Raw genomic sequence first — 16,341 nt, 5'->3', positions numbered from 1 at the left:
TAAAATAATGTGTTCATTGTTTATTCATTAGTAGTGTTAATTAACTGACATCGTCACTCGACTACAACATTATATTATATTGATAAGTGGTAACTAATTATATAAGTATAATGTATTATGTATATTATAGTTTCTTATTTACATTATTGATTAGATCACAGAATTATAGAATATGCTCTATGATCATTGTTACCCCTATATGTATAATGTTTTTTTGTAGTTTATTTTTTAAAATTCCAAAGTCACTATAACTTAAGATTTTTTGATTTTAATACAAATCACAAATTATAATATAAATACGAATTTTTACTTTTGAAAGTAAAATATTATTTTTTTTGATTATACCTCCAAAGATTTTTAACCATGAAATAATTTTATAAGATTTAAAAATATTTGGTGTTAATCGATATATACAATTAAATATTGATTGAAGTTCATTAGAATAAATATATTTACACGAGCTATCTATCAAATTTCTGGTAATATATCCAGAATGTTGAATACAAGTGATTGACAACCATTTGCCACACCACCTATGCTATGTATAGGAGTAGAAGTGGCCAAGTGGGGTATTTATATTCATTCATACAAGCGTTATATATACCTATATTATGTAATAAATCGTCTATAAAGCATAAAATATCGAGAGGTGAAAATGTTTAAAGGCTTGCTAAAACTTAAAGGGAAATTATTTAGTAAGCTTATAATGGTCTGCAAAATTAAGATTTTTTCTGCCATTATCATTGTTCTTGTCGTTTATTAAATTTAATATTTTCCAATTTTTCATGCAAGTAAAAGTTGTGGTATTATTACTAGAATTTAAAATGTAAATTCGCATTAAAATAGGTATAATAAACGCCACAAACAATTTTCAATACGGAATTTCATACGGAAGATGGGAATACATTGGGGGTATGTCATACTAGTTGTCAAATCGCTTTATTGTTAAAATTACAATATCTAACTAACGAGGACCCATCATTTCTAAGAATATTTTGTGAATCATTAATTTTAGTTTTTACATGTTTTAATGTTAAATACTTAAATATATATATATACCTAACGATTCTAATGAATTCAAACGTTATAAATATCTTGTCAATTAAATTCGTCTCGTTTTGAAATATACATTAATAAATAAATACAGAATATATTATTTAGACGTATACTTAGAAGATACCGCAAGTACCTACCTTTATGATGTGGTATCTCAGCTTGCCTGCAATATTAATTAATCGGTTAAGTTAGCTATTAAATTCTAGTTCTGTATTTCTTAACCTTTTTTGTATAGCAACTCACTATTAGATATGTACAAAAAATATTATCACTATCCCATATAAAAATTATAATTTAATAATACAATTTTAATATAATTCAATAATTTATTACATTGATCTTATGAATATTTATTTAAGACTCATAAAAAAATGTCATGGCCAATAATTTAGGAAACACTGCTTTAGCTACTTGTTTTAATTCAAAACTCATTTTCATAAAATTGCATAAAAAGCATTTCGATATATGAGGAAATGTACTATTTCCATCATAGAACTGCAAAGAGAGTACTTAGTTTTATCGTTACATTTCAATTTTTTATTAACACTCAATATATTCCTTATTTATTTTTTTTATATTTTTCGCCGGTATGACAAGAAGAGCTCTACATTACAAGTTATGTAGGTTTTAAAAACAGAACAAGTATAAAAAATTACAATAAATTAATATTATTAAGACTCAGTCGAAGCGGAATTAATCAATAACAAGCTATCGTGTGACGAGTCGACTTGTAGTTACTATCGAGCAGTAAACTAGAGAGCCAAGGTGGACTTAATGAATTGGCATTTTGCTTTCCTCTGTTCGAAAAAAGTCCGGACTTGCAATTTGTATATGCATCGCATCATCGTGCTTCTGCCGCGTGAACCGTAACAGAATTATTAATATTGGAAACGCTAATCACAATAACCAATAAAGTTGAAACATATTGTTAGAACGCTTGCGGCAGCGTAATAAGTACCAATTAAAATATCCAAGATGAAACCATATTTTTTTATAATAAATAAAAAACGTAATAGTAAATGACAAATCATTAGAGTTACATTTTTATTAAGACCAAAATAAATATTTAACACAGCTGTAAGCAGCACTATTTATCTTTGACTTCTGATCTTAAGCACAATGTATTAGATACCTATATATTAAAAGGATAATTGCGTGGTAAAACTGGTAAACTGTGTTTTTTATAATTGTTTCGAGACAAAAATTGCGATTCCTATCAAACGAAAACACAACACTCATTTATTCTAGACGATCTACTTTATTAATGTACAGAATGTGTTTATTTTTTTTCGTGTTTACAAATTGATCCTAGTGACTACAATAGAATTAATTACCTTACTAATTGTTTTGAAATCATACATATTTTATTATAGCCATACTTCGGTAGATTACTATCTTACACAAACCATTTAAAGCTCGGTGAAAACAAAGAAAGATCATCATTATTTTTTTTAACTGTTAATTTATTATTCCGGAGTACAATTATTATCATTTTTGAAACTGGAATCCGAATTTTAATTAATCATTTTTTTTTTATTTCCGAAAAAATAACAGTAGCTATGAATGCTCGGAATTACTAAATTCAACACATTGAAAATATTTTAACAGTATACAGGAAATTTATTTTCTGCATAATACATTTTTATTGTTGTAACTTTTTTTAGTAGAAATATGCTGAAATTGTTTTAAGTTCTCTACTTATTGAGTGAGTACTTGAGAAAAGTATTTTTTTAATTATTAAAGTAGTTTTCTAAAACCTTACTTTAAAAACTGAAAAAAATATATTAAATTTACTATAACATATCCATTTTCAACAAAATGTATTTAGTTTGAATTACAACAATGAATTATCCTAGAAACAAAAACTTTCATCAATTATTATTTTATTTGAGTATCCTTTAAACGTCAAATCATAAATCGACATTTTCATGTTAAAATTCCGTCATTATTTATTTTATTAAATTTCTTTTAAAAAAATAAATGGCTTTGGGTAATATTGGGATTACATCTGTTGTTTTAATGCTTCTATAGTTTATTGAATTAACTTTTTAAAACATCAATCATATTTTAATTTTATTATACCTAAATTTACGGTAAATACTATAGTTAACCAAGCTCCATTTTTTCAATGATTTTTAATAATATAACATTATAATCCATACTGATGTAATAAAATTTTAATGAATTTTCCACACCTGCAAATAAATTTTAGATTTTAAGTGAAGCAAAGACTGTAATAGTTTTATAATATGTTTTTTTATCAGACACTAGTGCTTTGAATCAAAATTTACTCAAACTTTAAGAATGAATTGGTTTTTGGTAAAAATAGTTTCAATATGGTGCTTTTGGAGTCAAACGCATGAAATTTCTTGTATTTTTCTTAATATTATTGGAAAAACAAAACTAGGCAACTTAAATTTTTCAATGTATTGGATTTGGTGATTTTTGTAATAACTCTGAAGATTATAATTAAAGGGGCTTCCATTTTTTTATAGTCAAGTACTCAAGTTTAATATAAATTTCTAGATAGATATCATATTCATATCAAAATATTTTACATATTTTATACATCACTATTTTCTTTTTCTTTTTCTTTTTTACATTTATAATTGCTTACTTTTTAAAATTGTAGTTTATCTATATAATATTACTATTTTGGTTTTTATTAAAAATCTTGAAATTTAATAAAAGATTCTTCATAATTAGTTTTTAGTACAACAATTAAAAATAAAAACAATACATAGTCACAGTTTTTTAGTACAAAATGTTCAAATTTTCAAAATATTAGATCGATTTCAATTATTTTATTTTGGTTAAATTATGTTAATCGCAGATAACTTGATAATATTCGCTATAATTTAGGTACATTATTATGTTCTCTACTCGATGACATTTTCAAAATATTTAGAATTATTTTAAGATATTTATACAACTAACCTATTCACTCTATTTTACGGTATGTTAGTATTGACTTTAAAATATAGTACAACTTACTTAATTAACAAAATATAATCAATAATAAAATATAAACTATTCTTAAAGTTAGAAATACAATTTTAATAGATATTGATCCACCCTTCTCGTTCGCTCCTGATACTGTTTTATAAAATATGTTTGTTGCATGTTTTACAATAATTTAAACATACAAATGCATAATTTTAACACTTTTATTACATACAGAGACATTAGGTGGTACACTTGAAACTAACTAGTAACTATACAGCAAAAGTGAGATATCCAGTTTTTTTTATACGCATTTATTATGTACGGCGTATTGTATAGGCAAAAGTGGTGCTTTGCTATATTTTACTACTGATTTATCGTATGGTCGTATGACGATGTTTATCTTTACAGCATAAATATTTTTATGCTCCAAGTTCGGGGGTTGTATGGAATTTTAAAAACTTCTATTTTAAAACGACCTTGTAAACGGTATAAGATAATCTAAAAACTATAGCTACATGTTATTTAATAGATAATATGAAATCTAACTGTAGAGAGTTGGTTGTGGAAATAAATAAATATATTTCAGTTACTTTGTATAAAACGCGTCTCCTGTTTTAATATAATATACGCTTTTATTATCGTTTAATGGTTTTTAATGTACAGTAGTTTCAATAACTAAATAGCTAAATGACGAATTTCACAGAATGAAAATATATTTTTCACAATTAATGCGTCTTGAAAAAAAAATTGTTTACGTTTATAGTCAGTCATCTAAAATACCTGCAGTTAATACATATATATTTTTTTTAATTGTTGACCATCGTGTAAAATATTTCAAACAATAAATTCATAATAAGTTAGTTTAGTCCAGTTACTTTTATTATAACCATTATTATTTTAATGTACGACTAAAGTATGTAAAAAATAAAGATTTGACGTTTATAATTTTGGCCACTACCAAAAGACCGAATGATAAATAAACGGTAAAAAGACTACGTTGGCCGTAAGTCAAACAGTTCAGTCTATTAAAAATGAATAAATTATAAACGTATTCGCAGAACAACGTATAACTAAAACAAAGTAGGTAACTCGTGTTTTTTTTTTTTTTTTATTTAATCGAAATTCACACTTTTTGTTTCACAGATATTAATTAAAAGCACACAACGCGCTGCGTAGGTGCAGCAGTGTACCTATATACACTGTGCATATATACTCAACGAATATTATATATTATAACGATGTGTGTATAAGAATATATACGGCTCTATTTATCACGCGTACCTATATTATTATAATACGCGTAACCGTATTACGTTCATAAAAAAATAGGGGTACGTTTATGATATTATTTAAAAAAAAAATACGTTTTTAAACCTAGCGCGTAACCGGCCACGGCGAGCAAATACGCCCGCGCGTATACGCATAATATTATATTATACACACACACGCGCGCGCGCGCGTCTATACAGCCATAATATATGGCTACCTACGATAATAATTATTCGTGTAATATAATATATTGTACGTCATATAACCTCATATTTATTTATATATATATATATATTATATATTATATATCTCGCGCGATCGTATATATAAATCGGTGTTGGCTGTACAACGATCCGCGACGACGATCCGTCGTAATATAATACGCGCACGATGATACGATATTATTAATAGCCATATAATATTATATACCGACCGAGGCGTATACATATACAGGATGAGTAGTGGTGTGCTATCCTCGCACACGGCGTGCAGCCACGCACAACCCCGTCGTACACCTCTGGGGTCGTCGTTATATTTTACAATACTTATATACCTATATATACCATATACCGCGTAAGCGTTATAATAATAATAATAATAATATAACAATAACATAACACTGTTATATATAGTTCGGCCCCGACTCGGGCGAGAGACGGTTTACTATATTATTATTATTATTATTATACACGAGTATCTCGTCCTGTATATTATTATAATATAATAAAAACGCCGTGACGGACGATCGCGCAATATATATAATTCATCGTTTTTTTATTTTTGTTTTTCGCCACTATTATAGTTGCGTGTACAGCTAATATTATAAATGTCTGCTGCACACACACACACGCGAGCGCGCGATATACATATGTAATAAACTCTCGCGCGACGGTTTCCTCCTCGCCTGCACCCGTATTCAAATCCACGCACAATCAACTACGCGCCGTTACGCGTCCGGACAACAACAAAAAAAAAAAAAAAAAATTCTAAAAAAAACCAAAAATAAGCCGTCAGTGGCGGTCGGCGAGGGTGACGCTAAAAACTAAAACAATACCGCAACGGACGTGCTGCATGTTCGGCGCGTCCTTTGTGCGAGGTCGAAAAAAAATAAATCGCGAGAGGGCCGAACGAGTGGGGGGGGGGGGGGTAAAGGGGGCGGCTGCGAGAGGGGGGCGCGCGAGAGAGGGACGGAGAGAAAAAGGACGTTTAGACGGGAAAAAAACGGTTGTCGTTTGTCGATTGTGTGTAGTATGCCTCGTCGACCCGGCCGCCGCGCGTGCGCACCGCTCGTACACGCGAAATAAACCGCGCGGTGAAAGTTTATGACGGACTGCGTGCGGCGGCGGGTAGTTCGTCAATTCCGCGCAAAAGTTCATCATACATAGCTACCGCCTCCGACGCCAAGACACGTACGCACGTGACGTGTAAAGACGAACAAACTGCAAACATATTATTTATTATTATTCGCGTGAACACGCGTGTATAGTACGCGCTTTATGAAATGTTGTTGATGATAATTTATCATATGTACCCTCGCACAGTCCGCGCGAAATAAAGTCTGCTGTGCGTCTGTCTCTCTGCACGAGCGTGTCTATAACGCAGTGGTTCCCAGACTTATTTTCCTCGCGAGCACATCATTACAAATATACGTAATATAATATACGAGTTACTAAAAGTTGTGACCGCCCGTTTCTGTGGACGCGCGTATTTATAGTATACAGCGAGTGTACGCAGCGATACTGGCGATATAGAGTACTTTTGCGGGCATTAACCGGTCGTTTAAAAACACTACACTTCCGCGCGCTAAAATATTGAAATAAATTTTCGTCTATATTATTGGGTATTTTTTATTTTTATTTTTAAACGTCGATTTCGTCGAGTTTCAGGCTACATTTAAAAATAAAAGTTCGAATTTTCACGACACGCCAATCGAGAAATTCCGATAAGCTGCACAGAGTCCGTGCCCTCTGCAGCGTCTCACTCGCGTAATAATAATATACTCTCTTTATCTCTTTATTCTCCGTTTCAATCCGGTTTGGTTTCGGACGTTCTCGTGAATGTGACGTTTGGACTTACAGCGATACGATTTAAAAGTGCTGTTCCTATAGAGTATATAGGATAATAAACTGTACGCGACTCTCAGTGTAATGATAAACCACGAGTGCCGGCCATACTCTCGAGCGCGTATGTTTCGCGAATAAAAAAAGAACTCGTCTACCCGGGAGACGTACGACTATCGGTCTTTTTGAACAAACAGTTGGCCAAGTCTCGATGAGTGAGTTAAGGGTTTACTTTGTAACTGTATATAGCTATTGGAAACAATAAAATCAATCAGCTACGGCTTCTCGACTCTTGAAGAATATACACTCGCAGTCTGCTAATTTAATTAATTGATTTATTATTCTTATTATTTCGTACAGATTTTAAGGACCAAACTTTACGTTCTGGTACCTTTTCCCCTGCAATAATTTATTGACTGTCGTTTCGTATTATATAGGTATATATTAAGTAGCATGGAAAAATTCACCGATTGCAGTTAAAAATACAAAAACGGCGTACCCGGCCGATAATGTTTGAATAATATTATTATATGGAATTACGACACGGCGGCGTCCGGCGGTATAATATAGGCCACTGCAGCAGCTATAGGTACCTGTATATCGGCGATTCGGGCGCAGTCGGTAAAACGTAGGTATAAGAACCCGGATGCGGTCACGACGGTGTCGGCGAAACTATATGTTATCGCGATGGTCGTCTCGCGGCCCTTTATTATACGTATATAGGGGAGACGCGCAACTCCGTGGAGTTTCGCCGTGAGCGACACGGGCGGCGAACCGAGCGGCTAATGTGTGCCGCGGTAAACTATATGTGAAATAAAGAGCCACTGCCGTTCGTGTAACTAATGTATTCACGGTCCAACGGTTTCGAACCGAGCTTGCTATAGCTGCTGCAGCGATCGGCGTAGTTAACCCACACACATACCCCAAAACACGTGCGTGTACACCCACACGAGCGCGCGCACCCTCTCATACGCCGCGCTCGTAACATAATACGGCCCCCGCTCGGTTATCTTAAGTGAATATATACTACGACACGCACACGCTACTCCGACGTTTTACCCTCTATATATCCGTCGCACGATACGGTTTCTATTTGCAAACGTGCGAGTTTCAGGCCGCGTGCGAGAGTAAAAACAGGGCAAATGTTCACCGACCGCATATACTCATCATCCCCATTTTTTTCCCTTGACAATCGATTTATTCAAATTCTGATATTTGGAATTTTTTATGTCATATATATGTATATATACTCTGCAGGTATAGCGTCCAGTGCGGCGATACAAACTTCTGTCTCGAGAACGCTTCTTTTCTTTTTTTTTTTTTTACTGTAAAAGTAAAGTAAGTATTTAGTTGATGATTTTTTTTTTTTTTTTTTGATACGTCCATAGCGAACAAAGTTAAAGAACTCAAAAACCACTCGTGCGGATTTTGATTCTGAACCTAACGCCAAAAGTTTAAGAAAAATTATCCACTAAATAATTTACAGCAGCAGAACAGGAAGTGTTCTCGTTTGAAAAGCAGAAGTTTTATCTCCGCGGGACATTTCTTAAGTAGTAAAAAAACATCTCGAGAATATTTAAATGTGGAAAATCAGATTTTTTAATAACCGCGTTGTTAAAAACAAAAAATGATGTGGGCATATACTTATTGAAACAGCTCGTATATCAAGTTTTAACGCATACACCCCGATATTGTTTTTCGTGTTAGAATTCCAACCCGGTTCTACATAATGATCGGATACACATACACATGCCTATATACCTCAGCTTATATATGTATTCAGTTTATTAAACATCCGCGCCATTACCTCGTTAACTTTAAATTGGAAAATCACCAAGAACGTGCGCAACGGCAGACACATAATATATATATATATATAAGTGTGTGTGTTTGTGTGTGTGTGTTTTCACGTATTCAATTATTTTACCTACCTTGCTGATGCACATTATACCACCGGCGCAGCATGTCCTACGTACCTATAGCAATCGTTTTACCACGAGGCCCGAGTTTTGCGTCACAAACGTATAGGTACAAGTATATACGAATACACATTATAGAACCAGCTAGGTCATCGTCACCTGCATGTCGTCGTATAATACGCTTACAAACACTATACATTGTGCCATTGTGCGACGTGTATTGAAACTTTGCTAGATGGTTGTAGATAATATAATAATATACAGTTTATATTTGCACCAACACCCTAAAATATAAACGTCAAAGCATTCGGTAACATTTCGTTGGACTATTTTGAGAATTTTCTTGAAATCATTTTTAAATAAAGCTGTAGTTAATACCTTCGTCTTTTGATAGTCGGGAACGTTTAAATAATTACTACTCTAAAGTGTATCTTGTTAGTTGATTTTTTGAATAATACAAATTTATACATATTTCATAATTTATATCCTTAAGATTAACCTGCACATCTAGTCCCAAAAACGTACATCTACTTTTTTATTTGTTCGAATTTTTCAAATATCGACTAAAAAAATTCGAAAATATGATAACTAATCAACTTTATTATTATTTCTTAACTAATTCTGTTTAACAGATCTTGGTTTTTAAATCTAAACGTATGATTTTCAAATTTTATCAATATTGTACAATGTATCAACCATATCAAGTTAAAAAAAAAAACACTGAATATGATAAAAATACTTCAACAAGCAATTACTGTTGTATTTTATACTCATCAATTGTATATAATCTAAAAATATACATTTTTAAAAAGCAAAATGATTAATTTTAGAAACAATGGAGGTTTTTAAACCATGACTACGAACATATAGTAATATATACGGATAGACGCATCTTTAAACATTTTTATAAAGTAACTTATTTTGTGTTTTATCATAACCACATAAAATGTAATATAATATTTTTATTAAAATATTTGTCTTGCAATTCTTGAATAATGTTATACTTACAATGAAAATAAATGGACTATAAGTGATTTTATAATCATTTATAATAATTGAGTATACTATTTTTACGATTACATTTTTTAAAAAACAGATAGATTAAAAAAATAATTGAACTTAAAATTTAAAATAATAGTTCCAGATAATATACTTTAAGAAAATTAGGTATATTCAGTGATTTATAAAATGCGTTCAAAGATTAAAGTTGCTCATTAAATTATAGTTTTCTACTATTATATACATTTTTGGCAATGAACCACTTGTCCTTCAATCATTTGACAACCATTTATATAAATCATCAGCTTTTTCTGCAATGTTTGAGCTACACTATATTATAATTATATTACTATTAGCACTATATACGTTTATTTGTCGTGCTAATAATGTTTTAATATATTCTTTTATCACGACATTTTTAAATAATATTAAATAATAAATATAATAATATATTATATAAATTCTTGTAGTTGTACCTAGCCATGTTTTCAATAATAAAATTTTATATTATACATACAAATGGATATTTTTAATGACAAAACCTATACTGATTTTTATAAAAATTCTCATTTAATTTTAATTTTTTTACTTTTGAACACCCCCTCAGATATACCTGGCCCACGATATAGTAATGGGCATTTCTTATCTTTAAATTTAAAAATACAAACATACATACTCGTACAAAATAATTGGATGCAATGCTAAAATATACAGTATTTATGTAAAAATTGTATATTTCAACTACAACTCTTAAATATGCATATTTTTTCATCAATTCTTAGTTAAAAATTATTTTTGAAAAACAAAAATATTATTATTATTTGTATAATATTGATATCTACTACTTTCATTAAATAAGTTATAATTCATCGGTAACTATAATTTTGTTATTTAACGTTATAATATCTTTACTTTTTATGATGAAAATTATAACAATAACTCTTTTTTCTTTTAAATCAGAAAAAAATAATTTCTTATTTAGATGTTTTTATTGTTATACCTATTTATTGAAACGTCAATCAAGTATATCGGATGAAAAAGAGGGAGTAAATAACTCCGCTCTTCATTCTACATAATTTTTTCTTTTGTAAACGAACTGCCATTTCCAACAAGCGCATTTCATAATTTTAATTAAAATAAAAAAAAATAAATACATTTTTTCGTGATAATTACTTACTTATTTAGTAATACATTAAGCGGATTACAATAATTTTACACACATCATAAAAAATAAAAATATATTTTCATTGTTAAAGAGTGAAGACACATAGTTGGTCAGCTCATAATGGTCGACACCCTTTATTTTATTTTATTCGTGTCTAATATAGATAGTTAGACTAGTCAGTATATACTCGTAATGAAACACGCCCAAATTGTGACCTTCCATATTTATGATACCTATACATTTAATTTATTTCGATATACAATTATATTTGATATTATTATAACCCATGTATAAGACCGCATTTTACACGTTTCCAATCAAATTAGTTTTAGGTACAATCTAACAAACTTCCATTTGAAAATCATCTACATTTTGAATTTAAATTCATTTCCTATGAAAGTACATTAATTCTATAACAAAGAAATATGTATTTAATTATTTTAATTTAAAATAGTAGTACAAAACTTAAAAAGCAAATAATGATAACTTATTTATTTTCTTTGTACTCGTGGAAAGCTTAAATTTTAAGATAATGAAAGATACTTAATTAAGTTGTTAATTATTATTAAACTGCATTGAATATATTTCAGATAAATTGACAGGACTGTATACTAACTAATTAGATTACATTTTAAAGTTTGGTGTTAGTAACTCACTAACTTCTAACATACCTTAATTAGTTTGTTCATATTATACTAATTGATTATTAAAGTAAATACATTTTTTATTGACTGTTACTATAACAATATACTTGGGGAACTAGTTTTAATAAAACGAGCTTGGGTATATCGTAAACACTACATTAATATTTGATAACTTAGAAAATAATTACCTACTAATAATTTAAACTAAACATAATTTATAACTAAAAACTATATTTGTCTAGAATTCACTAAGCTTCACTAAATCATTTATACGTCGGAAATAGAATACGTTTAAATTCCCATGTAGTGCGCGTGTTAAAAAATGATAGAAAACCAACGCTTCCAATCCCCCTAAAACGACTAAAACAGATTTACTGTAATTCCGCAATTTTGTTTTTTCGTATTTTTTTATTACAGTTATTTCAGTACTTACTTATCTATCAAAACATTTTTTGATATTTCTTACTGATCCAAAAAGTGTTTTCTTCTAATAAGACCAGTGAAAAAAAACACCGTAAGACGTATCTCTATATGCTTTAAGTATAAAAAAAAAAATCCTGACTACTACAATATTTTCTTCTCACGTAGTCGAGTAACCAATTTATTTAAACACGTGGTAAAGCACGATTCCATATGTTTTACATTTTTTAGGAATACGATTTAATTCGGTTTTGATCAAAAAATGGATTATCGAAATAGAATCTTAAAAACAACACGATTATATACAATTTTACGAACAATGTTTTCATTTATTATTTATTATTATTAATTCCATTAATTTTCTTAGTTAATATAGCGTTATAAAAAAGTTGATGGACTTGAAAAAATCAAAACTTAAACATTTTTTGGTTGAATTGAATACCAAGTACCTAGTACAAATTGTGTAAAAAATTTTTTACTAACTACAAGCTATTGTAATATTTTGATACTTTGGTACTTGTTACAAATACGAGTACTTAAAAAATATTTTATTATATTTTTATAAATCAAACTTTCATTATATTTGTTGATAGTATGATATAAACGCTGTTTGTTGGCTAAGACCATTTGATTGAAACGTCCTTTAGATTCTGATCTTATTTTTGTGTAAAAAAACGTACCTACATAAAATGCTATAACTAAGTAGTCAAATACCTTCGTAACCTTATCTGACAAGACTGCACTAAAACCTTCGGTACAAAACGTACGGAATCGTGTGATTTAAAGTATACACAATTACGTTAGCTGATAAGGGTATTACGGAATTGTGTTCTACCCTTCAACACGTGGGTATAATTCTATCAATTATCTATAAATGTAATTTAAAATTTATTTTAATCGTATTCAAACACTATAACAATATTTAGATTGATTTTTTAAAACTAAAATATTTACAAAAAATTTTACTAACAATTTTCTTTTCATACATTTTAAACACTTAGATAATATTTTATATAGTTGGATTTATTTTGAATTTAAATTTTTTATTATATATATTCAAAAGTAAAAACCGGTTCCAATAATGTTTTATTCAGGTAATTGCCAATTTTAAACAAAAATTATTTCTTTCACAGACTTACAAAAATGCCTTTACATAACCATTTTTTTTTTTTAATTAATTTCTTGAAAATATATAGTGGGCCTTACCAAGAAAAGTATTCGTGTATTTTGTTTTCATTTATAAATACAGTATTGTACTTAGTATATTTTCTTGATCATTTTTTTTTTAAATAGTTATATATATTTTTAAATTTAATATAAACATTTTTTTTTTTTTTGTTATTGATTAATTTATATTATTGCATTATTATATAGATAGATAGATAAACCGTATGCTGAATAATAATCTTGCCTATAACAATGGCCTTACTAGAAGTAATAATATAGGGAGTGATTATTACTGTAGATGGGCGTCTAATTTTTTTTTAAATTGCAATTTTTTTATTCAATTTATAACTTTATAAAATTGTTTTCTACTGTTGATATTATATTTTTTATCAAATAGTCACATTAAACATAGGTTTTTCTTTGATCTCCATGATCAACTATAATTAAAAAAAATTTTGTGTCATAATCCAAAAAGGAAATTTCAATTTTTTTTAATGAATAATTTAATCAATTTTTTTAACGTATAAGTTTTATTATAAAAACTGTTTTATTATTTCATTATTTCATTATTGTTTTTTTTTTTTTTTTTAAGTAAAACTGCGCATTTTTGTTCCCCTGGATGGTTAATTAATAATTTAGGCCCAACCAGTAACTATTTTTCAGTATTTACTGAAATATAAACATTCCATAAAATATATGAATCAGTATAAGAAACAACATAAATATTTTATTATTGTAGTTACATCTTATATATTTTAAACAAAGTAAAAATAAGTATCTCGTAGAAAATGGATTTTAGTAAAAAAAAAAAAACTCAAACAAAATTTTAATTAACTATGCAAAGAGAAGAATATTATGTAAACCCAGTCATCTTTACTTAAATCTCTTGTACAATAAAGTCAACAACAAATCTTGTTAAAAATGAAAATAAAAAATCAATTTAAAACCGTTTATAATATTTATAATTTTCTTAATATATTCTTTATACATTCTTTCATAATATTTTATGGCTAAAACAAATTTTGAAACAATTTTTAAAACAATATTTATTTTAAACAAATTCAATTTAATAATTATAAGAGTTGTTTAAAATTACATTTAAAGATAAAAGAACAACATTAAGTCAATGTATTTATGTAGCAATAATGTATATTTAGTACTGTACAACACTTCCCTGAATATAAGAAATGATAAAAAAAAAGCTTCGCATAATAGTTCTTGTAAATATGTTTTTTTTTAATTTTAAGACTTTATAAAGACAGTACAATATAGTCAATATAAATCGTATTACTGTTGAATTCTAACTAGATACATATTAGATTACTTATAGAAATATTGACAATGATAGCCATTTATTTATGACTACTTTAATAACCGTTACTAGTAAGAATAATATTAATAATCGAAATTCATTTAACGCCCATAATTTTTTTATCGTTTAAATATTACTATTTATGCTTATTGATAATGCAAAATTAATTTTCTACTAAATTTTCTCACCAAATTATATACTTGTTTGTCGTAATTTAACCAAAATTTTAAACTTCAATGTATTCATATAAAATAAACAGTTCACATTTAGTTTGTATGACGTCGTTGAGTCGTTGATGTTCAAAATATTGTTTAATTAATGTTTACATAATTTTAACTGTTGGTGTCTATTACAGAGTCGTAACCATACAACGTTTATATCCCTTAGGTAGTATCTATTCTGATACTGTATTATTATTTATTAATATATCAGTGTCAGATTTTAACCAAACATGGTAAACTGTTTGTTGAAGAGTAAACGTGAGTGGGTATTTGAAATGTAGACCATAATCAACACATCATACGAGTACGAATCTTGCTAATCTATACTAAACTGGGAATTGAGAAATATTTATACAAATAATATTGATTTATTTTACCAACCAATAAACTGTTGCTGTTTGATTGCACAAGTTCAATGATAGATAAAAAAAAAAAATGTAATACTCCAAAAAATTGTCTTATCAAAGTCATTGGCAATTATTTATAAATAAAATGGTGTAGGTATTAAGCACAATAAAGATTATTACCTATTATATAAAACGATAAGAATAAATAATGATTAAATAACACATAACTATGATAGAATATAATCCAAAATATATTGATATATTATTATTTATTTATGTATAATGAAAATGATTAAAAAATTAATAGTATGGGTACTTCTATATGAAAAAATATGTGTACTTATTTATTAATAAATTTATTCTTTATTTTCAGATCTACTTATTTTATTCTACAAAATATATTTAATTCATTAATAAATTTACCGTAATTTTTAATCTGATATATATATATAATATAAAATAACTTCATGCAATATAAAAGAATCCTTTTAATGAATATAAGTATAAAATGTGTACTAAGCTACTAGAAACGATAAGCAGTATATGCTGTAAAAACTCTTGAGAAAATCGAATTGTATAAACTTTATTCAAAAAGAATAAACTACTATCAAATCGATGATCTTGTAAAATTTTGAAACACATTCATACAAAAGACTCAAAATGCCGTAGGATAATGTAACTAAATTCATCAACTTTCTTTCTTATTTTATTTTTTAAATAATTTTCATCTTCTTTAAATAAATATTTTAATAAAAAAATAAAATTATAATATAAAAAGGTACTTTAGGTATAAAAATCATCCAAAAATTGCACTTA

At 28.1% G+C, this 16,341-nt stretch overlaps 1 protein-coding gene across 9 annotated transcripts in view; it reads left to right on the top strand.

Moving 5' to 3' along the window:
• LOC114120990 (potassium voltage-gated channel protein Shal) overlaps window positions 1–16,341 on the top strand; it is a 65,231-nt gene that overhangs the window by 26,052 nt on the left and 22,838 nt on the right. The window lies entirely within an intron of this gene.

Source organism: Aphis gossypii, chromosome X, assembly GCF_020184175.1.
Source record: "Aphis gossypii isolate Hap1 chromosome X, ASM2018417v2, whole genome shotgun sequence".
Lineage (NCBI taxonomy): Eukaryota > Metazoa > Arthropoda > Insecta > Hemiptera > Aphididae > Aphis > Aphis gossypii.
This window is presented reverse-complemented; position numbering and strand designations above follow the sequence as displayed.